This window comes from Gracilinanus agilis, chromosome 4 (genome assembly GCF_016433145.1).
Source record: "Gracilinanus agilis isolate LMUSP501 chromosome 4, AgileGrace, whole genome shotgun sequence".
NCBI lineage: Eukaryota > Metazoa > Chordata > Mammalia > Didelphimorphia > Didelphidae > Gracilinanus > Gracilinanus agilis.
The window spans coordinates 263,918,330-263,925,984 of NC_058133.1; positions in this window are offsets into that span (position 1 = coordinate 263,918,330).

Below are 7,655 nucleotides of genomic sequence, written 5' to 3' on the forward strand. Positions count from 1 at the left end.
ATATTAATTTTAATCTTTTCAGTTCTAAGGCAGAAGAGAGGTAAGGACTAGGCAGTTGGTGTTAAGTAACTTGTCCAGAAATATATCTGAGGCTAGATGTGAACCCAGGATCTACTGTCTGTAAGCATAGCTCTCTATCCAATGAGCCACCATTTGCCCCTTACTACCACTTCTTTCATTCAGGTCCTCCTTATTATCTCAAGACTAGTTTACTACACCCATCTCTTTATTGATCTCTTTTAGGAATGGCAGCCTTACCCAATCCATTCTAAACCATGTTCAGTTACCAGGAAGTTTTCTTCAAAATCATTTTGATCAGATCTCAACCTGGCTTAATAATCTTTTTTTAAGTTTATTTAATTAATTTAGAATATTTTTCCATGGTTATCTGATTCATGTTCTTTCACTCCCTTCCTCCCAACCCCCTCCCATTGGTTTAATAATCTTAATTCCTTATTGCCCATCAAATCTAAATTCCATATTTAATTGCCTTTCATTCCAATACTAATCTTAATTATTATACTTCCCAACACAGAATTATTCTAGGTCTAGATCTGCTCATACATCAATGATTGTTCTCTTTTTAGACTCTGCTTAGTATGGTTCCCTAATTAGCATCACCATTCTTTTTTCCCTCCAGAAATATTTTATTTTTTCCCCCAATTACATGTAGAACTTTTAACATGTTTTCTGACACATGTATGTTGTTTCATCTCTTTGTGTAGCTTGTCCAGCATTGTTATATGCTTGTAACTTTTTTTAGTTTCCTCTATGTGCATTTTTGTCTTTCCAGCTAGAAGATTCCTGAGAAGAGAAACTATACAGTCTGTTTGTTTTTACATAATTTAGATTTGGTTCAGTAGATGGAGTATAGGATCTGGAGACAGAAGATTCATCTTCCAGAGTTCAAATCTGAACTCAGATACTGTTAAAAAGGAAGAAGAGAAGGTATATATCTTTATATATCTTCTCCTATAGATCCTCCTCTCTAGATCTGGGAGGATAGATGGTAGGTAGATCTTAGGGATAGTATGAATGAAGGAGGGATCAGGTGCCTAAGGCCTAAGCCAACTATAACTGGTGAAGGAGGAACACTCACTCCTCTCACAATAGCTATTGATGTAATCTATCCCTCTCCTCCCTGACAGGATTGTTTGGTTAAGCCTGTCAGTTGCTTCCTTCTAACTGTTGCCCAGGTTGGGACCCTTGAGAGGTTAGGTAGGTGGTTAACTTCACTAGGCCCAAGCTGAGGTTGGATTAGTTGTTAATAGGCTATTGATTGGCTATTGGAAATGTTATCTGACTGTATATTAATTCTCCCCTTCCCAAGGGCTGGTAGAATAACCCCTCAGGAAAGGCACGTGTTGATAAATCATTGTATAAATTATTTTTTTTAAAAACCCTTACCTTCCGTCTTGGAGTCAATACTGTGTATTGGCTCCAAGGCAGAAGAGTGGTAAGGATAGGCAATGGGGGTCAAGTGACTTGCCCAGGGTCACACAGCTGGGAAGTGTCTGAGGCCAGATTTGAACCTAGGACCTCCTATCTTTAGGCCTGGCTCTCAATCCACTGAGCTACCCGGCTGCCCCTCACTGTATTAACTATTAATGGGGAAAGGAAAACAAGGCAATAGGTTTGAGGATTTGGGAACCCTATTGCTATTGTTTGGCTACTAAGCTAATCACTGATCAGGGCTGGAGATTACGAGGCTGGTAGAGGCTGGAGGTCTTCACCCTCTCACTAACTCTGACCTGACTTGGCCACAGCCAAGCCAGAGATTAGGGAAGGCTATTGATGTTGATGTTGCCTGATGATCTCTATACTCTCTCAGCTCTACTATTAATGGTATTGATTGATCACTAGCTCTCTCTCAGTCAGGTACAGGTTATAGGTTCAGGCCTACCCTCTTCCACCTTTTACCTCCCTCTGTCCCAGTTCATGCTCCAAGAGAAGTTTGCTCAAGCCTCAGCTCTTGAGTTCTGAGACCCCAACTGTTGTTCCTAGTGGGTATTTATAGGGTGGGACCAACAGACTTTTGCCCCTGGCTCAAGGCATCTGGGAACATTCCAAATTCTCAACTACCATCTCTGTCAGTCAAGGTGGCATCCATCTTATCCCAGAAAATGATTTTAACAATACTTACTACCTGTATGACCTCTGGGTGAGTCATTTAACCCTCTTTGCCTTAGGAAAAGATGCAATCTTATATAATGTGAAAAAACTTCAGAGAAGTTAATAAGGATGGGGAGCAAGAAAAAGCTAATGGACTTGGTAACTAGAAGATGAGTAGAAATTTTGGAGAGGGCAGTTTCAATTAAATATAGAAGCCAGATTTCAGAGGGTTTAGAATCAAATGAGAGGATAATTTCCATTCCCTTCTGACTCTATTCTTTCCCAGACTACCTCCCTATAGAGGTTACCCTTTCTTCCCTTCATCTTCTTGATCCGTTGGTGAATCTGTTCAATGCTACACTGTACTCTCCTCTTGAAGTAATAAGCAGTTAAATGCTTGTTGACTGAAACACCAATTGTAGATTCCTTTCTCCAAGCATTTAGTCATGAAAGGGAGAGATATATTGGAAGACTTGGAAGAGAGGGTATGGTGAGGGTTTTTTAAGGATGAGGGAGACATAGGTATTTATGAGGATAGAAGGGAAGCTGCCAGGAGAGAGGAAAGAGATAGATTGGTGAGAGTGGGAATAATAATGCAGTGGATAGAGTGCCAAATCTGGAACTGAAAGGTCCCGAGTTCAAATTTGCACTCAGACACTTCCTAGCTGTATGACCCTGGGCAACTCACTTAAACCCCATAGCCTAGTCCTTGCTGCTCTTCATCGAATTCATTCTAAGGCAGAAGAGTTTAAAAAAAAAATAATAACAGCACAGTCTCTGCCTTTAAAATGTTTACTTTTAGATTTGGATGCAGATCAAAGCATACCATCTTTCACATTAGTTTATTAATGGTTTTATTTTGGGGTTTTGGTTTTATATGAGTATTCACTTATAACAATGACCAATTTGGGAGTATGTTTTGCATGATAATACATGTATAACCCAGATCAAATTGCTTACCATCTCTAAGAGTTGGGGGGAGACAATTTGGATCTTATAGTTCTGGGAAATGTATATTGAAAATTATTATTACACGTAATTGGGAAAATGAAACATCTTTGAATGAAAAAATAAAAGTGACAATTTGCTGATGAAGATGAGATATAATGGAATCATTTGTGCACGTGGAAGGGTTTATGAGGCAAAAGAAGGCTCATGGTCTTCATGTCTTCTTGTGTGAAGATAGTGATCAAAGGCATCTGAGTTGGAGGGAAAAATGAGCTCTTAGAATTTTTTCAGGGAAATATGAACCAGGGTTCTCAATCTAAAGGGTAAGGGGATGAAGTACCACGGGAGAGTTGAAAGATTTAAAAAGCTGCTGTAGTAAATGGATAGTGAATCTATTAGGGAGATTTAAAATGATTACCTGGACCCAGTCAGCATGGCTTTGAGGAAATAAAATAATCTATTGTGACACTAAGTTATAAAAAATAAAAAACAAACAAACAAAAAAAAACCTCTTTGTTGAAAACATTGAAGCAAATCTACTCTGATTTTTAGTCAAATCATATCCCACAGAACATAACACATGATAAAAGCTTGGAAAAAATGACTAGTTTAGAAAAAATTGGTTGGTCACCTGTCCCCCAACACAGGCAATAATGAATTCTACAGAACACTAAAAGTACTTTGTTATAATTTTGCATAATAAACACAGAGCTAGAAATTGTATCCACAGTTTACGAGTTAAAGACTAAATCAACACAATACCAGCTTTCTACAGTGAATTTGCTACAAACTTAAACTGAACATGGTAGTGAAAAATCGGTCATAGTATCACTTTCACCTTGACCTTTTTTTCTAAGACTTTAGATAATTTCATAATGCAGTATATTGTTTAGGTGGGGGGTTTGGGAGCATAAGTGACTTTTTTTCAATGAAGAGTGTGGAGTTAACTGTCCTTGGAAGTCAGAACCACAAAGCTGTGAACTCTCTCCCTTCTTGCTTAGAATACAGAAGCATACCATTAATATTTTCTGATATACACACAAGGAGAACCAGAGAGAATGTTCTAGAACAGTGGTATCAAACTCAAACAGGAATAGGTGGCAGCATGTTAACTTGTTTTAAAAATGTAATTTTAACTGTTTTATTAATTTTTTAATTTCCTAATTATTTCTGCCAGCACAGCTTGACACTTGTTTTACACCATGCCTATTTTGAATACAAAATAACTTTTGTATTTACTTTCATTCCAGTTTTAAAAGTTAACATGATTATTATTTTATTTCAGCTGTTAGGTTTCTATTTATATAAATAATTTTTATAAACTATTTTAAAAGACATATCCTCAATTGTTGAATTTAATTGCTGACTGTCTTGGTGGAAGGCTTGGTGAATTGTTGAACTTAAAAACTCATTAAAATAGCTAAGGAGTAAAGTGAATTAAATTTAGTGCCTCTGGGATTTGATACATGTTCCAAATTTGTTTTTAATGGCATAATTGTTCCATTGGTTACAGAGTAAGATTACATCATGAAGAACTTGTTATGTATGTGGTTACATTGTAATAAGAAACCAATGTCAAATGTTAAAATTTAAAGTAAAAGTCTTAAAGTATTATCATTAAAAATGGAAGCTGAAAATCAAAGAGGAAAAACCTCAGGCTCAATAAAATTCTAAGATGAAAAGTTTTAGTGAGGAAAAAATGCAAAGCACAAATATAGTTGTCTTGCAATGTATCTTCAGCACACTTCAATATTTCTTTCACTCACTGTTATAAGGGAAACTAATGTATCTCCCCCCCCCAAAAAATGTTCATCCATTTTGATACGTCCCTTTAATATAAGTATCACATGGATGGTAAGAATATGTGTCTAGAGAAAAAAACATTGGTATAGATTTATAGGGACTATACTTCATATTTTTCAAAGAAAGAAGGAATTAAAGTTACTACCACTCTTAAAAGCAGTTTTTTCTTGAGTAAACATTTTGGTAAATTGTAAACTGAATTCTTCTTTCCCATTGACTTGTACTATACAAATTGATTTTCCTTTTCTGCCATTTATCCTTCCCAAGTTCTTGCATGAGGAATGTGAGGCCCAAACAAGTGGCACAGTTAAGTTGTATACTACAACAAAATCTTGTGTCTGTTTTGTCATGTAACTGCCACTCCAGTGTTTCCTTTTCCTGACACTAGCCTCTGCTCTCTAGTTAATGACCTTTTTTTCCCCTTCTACCTCAAGTAGTAATTTATTCTATGCCTGTAAATATTCAGTCAGGATTCACATCTTTCTGAATTTAGTTCCCTACTTTTTGCTTTTGTAGATATATTTATGCTTTTTATTATAGCTAATGTAGGTAACATGCTATATAATCTGACCTGAAGATTCTTTGTATTTGATGCTTCATATCTAGCAGGCTTACATGTATTAGAGTATTTTGCAAGTCAGTTAACTCAGCCTGTTGTTGGCATACCCTTCCTAATGGTTCCTGTATTTAGATTTATTTAGAGAAAAACAATTCTAAGTCCAACTGTTTCACAAATGAATGCTTTGGTCATCTAGTTACAAGTAAAACATTCAAACTACGTCATTCTGCATGTTCCAAGGTATTATGGGAATATTTTACTGCCATTAACTACTGGTATTTAATACCACACGCAAGAAATCTATTCAAGGAAGAAGGGATAGCAGACTAATAGATGTAAATAATTTGACCTTTTCCTCTCTTAAAATGTTTTGTCAATGTGCAGGACAAATTGCAACTTAAACTGAGGTTGCCATTTATCGAACTGTAAAAATTCCAGTTCTAAATAAAATGATCATTTCCATAAACAAAATAGAACAGAGGACTACTTGAAACCCTGAATCTCTCCATAGCCTGCTTTTTCTTTTAAGCATGTAATAATTTCAACATGTAATTTTCAAAGCTGTCCTGCTTCTATTAGCTTCTGCTGATTAAAAAAAAATGCTTTAATGAGCCTAGTTTTGTTTTCTCCTGGCAACCTATAATAAGGAGCCCTCACCTCCTCGCCAGCCCCAAATGAAAAAAAATCTTTGTAACAAAATGCAAAACAAATCAACTCATTCCTGTTAGGTAAAAAGGGAAAAGGACTTTCCTTTTTTCTTAAGATGAAACAAGGTATCATTAGCCTTCATTTAAGTGAGGTTGGCACTCAAACTTTTACCGCTACTGTATTTAAATATGGAAGAGGAGGGTTTCCAAGCTAGTTACTGAAACATGTAGCTTAGGGGCTAAAACTTTTAATCTTTTCATCCTCATACATATCCCTCAGCACTACATCTTATCGAGTTCAATGAATAGTTCTTGAATTTAATTAGGCTAACTGGTTGACTTCACCTGTACAAAATATAGGTAGAGGTCTTGACTGCTGTGCTCAAAAAGGGGTGGAAATAATCTGTACTTATCCAGAAAGCAATTAGATTTTGGAGGTGTTAAATCTTTGAGGAGGGGAGAATCACTTTTCTTTTCATAGCAAGCAATGTCTGGAACATAGTAGGGGCTTTATAAATTGCTAAATGACTTGGGATCCTGAGCTGGTGATGTACACAGGCCAAACTTTTCAGGTTATATTAATATAGAAATCTGAGGGAGATAGGGTGTAGGGGACCTAGGTGGCTCAGTGGATTGAGAACAAGGCCTAGAACCAGGAGTGGGTTCAAATTTGACCTCAAACATTTCCTGGCTACTGTGACCCGAGGCAAGTCATTTACCCGCCCCCCATTGCTTAGCCCTTACAAAGCCTCTATAGTCTTGGAACCAATAAATAGTATCGATTCTAATAAGGAATGTAAGGCTTAAAAAAATAAATCTGAGGCCTAGAGATATTAAAATACTTTTTCATGGACAGTTCTGTTATTTGAATCCAGGTCTCCAGACTTCAAAATCTTAAGGTCTCCCCTTGATACTTCTCATTCTCCCTTTCCCGGGCCCCCTAGGTATTGCTTAATCGTTTTACCCTCCTAAAGAGAGCTGGAAGGGATCTAAAGATATTTCTTCTGGCACTATCTCATTTTACTGGTGAAGAAACTGAGGCCCAGAGAGGAGGAAGTGACAAGCCCAAGGTCACCCAGGACTTAGCCCAACCCCGGCGGCCACCTCCACCTGCTGGAGCGTGGAGGCGGGGGCGAGGGGGAGGGGCTGAGTCCTTGGGGCCGAGGCCGCCCCCATCCCTGGCAGCCACCCTCGGCTCCCCGCAGCGCGGAGGGAGGGGCGGGCGGAGGAGGCCCGGAGGCGCGCAGGCCGCCCCCTCCCTTCCCCGCCATGGTGTCCGCACCGCCACCGTGAGGCTGAGGGGAGGACCGTGCCCCCGTGGCGGAGGCGACGGTGACGGGGCTGCTCCGGCTCCCGCTCCACTCCAGCAGCCGCTGCTCCCTCTCTCTCTCGGGAGGGCGAGTGTGTTGGGGGGTTTTCCGCTTTTTCGGCGGCGGTGGCGCGGGAGGGGAGTAAGGGAGGGAGCGGGAGCAGGGGCGGCGGCGGCGGGGGGAGGCCGGAGGGGCGGGTCCTGCCTGGGGGCTGATCCCTCCCCCCGCGCTGCCTCCCCTGGCCGGGCTCCGTGGCGGCAGCAGCGGCGGCGGCGG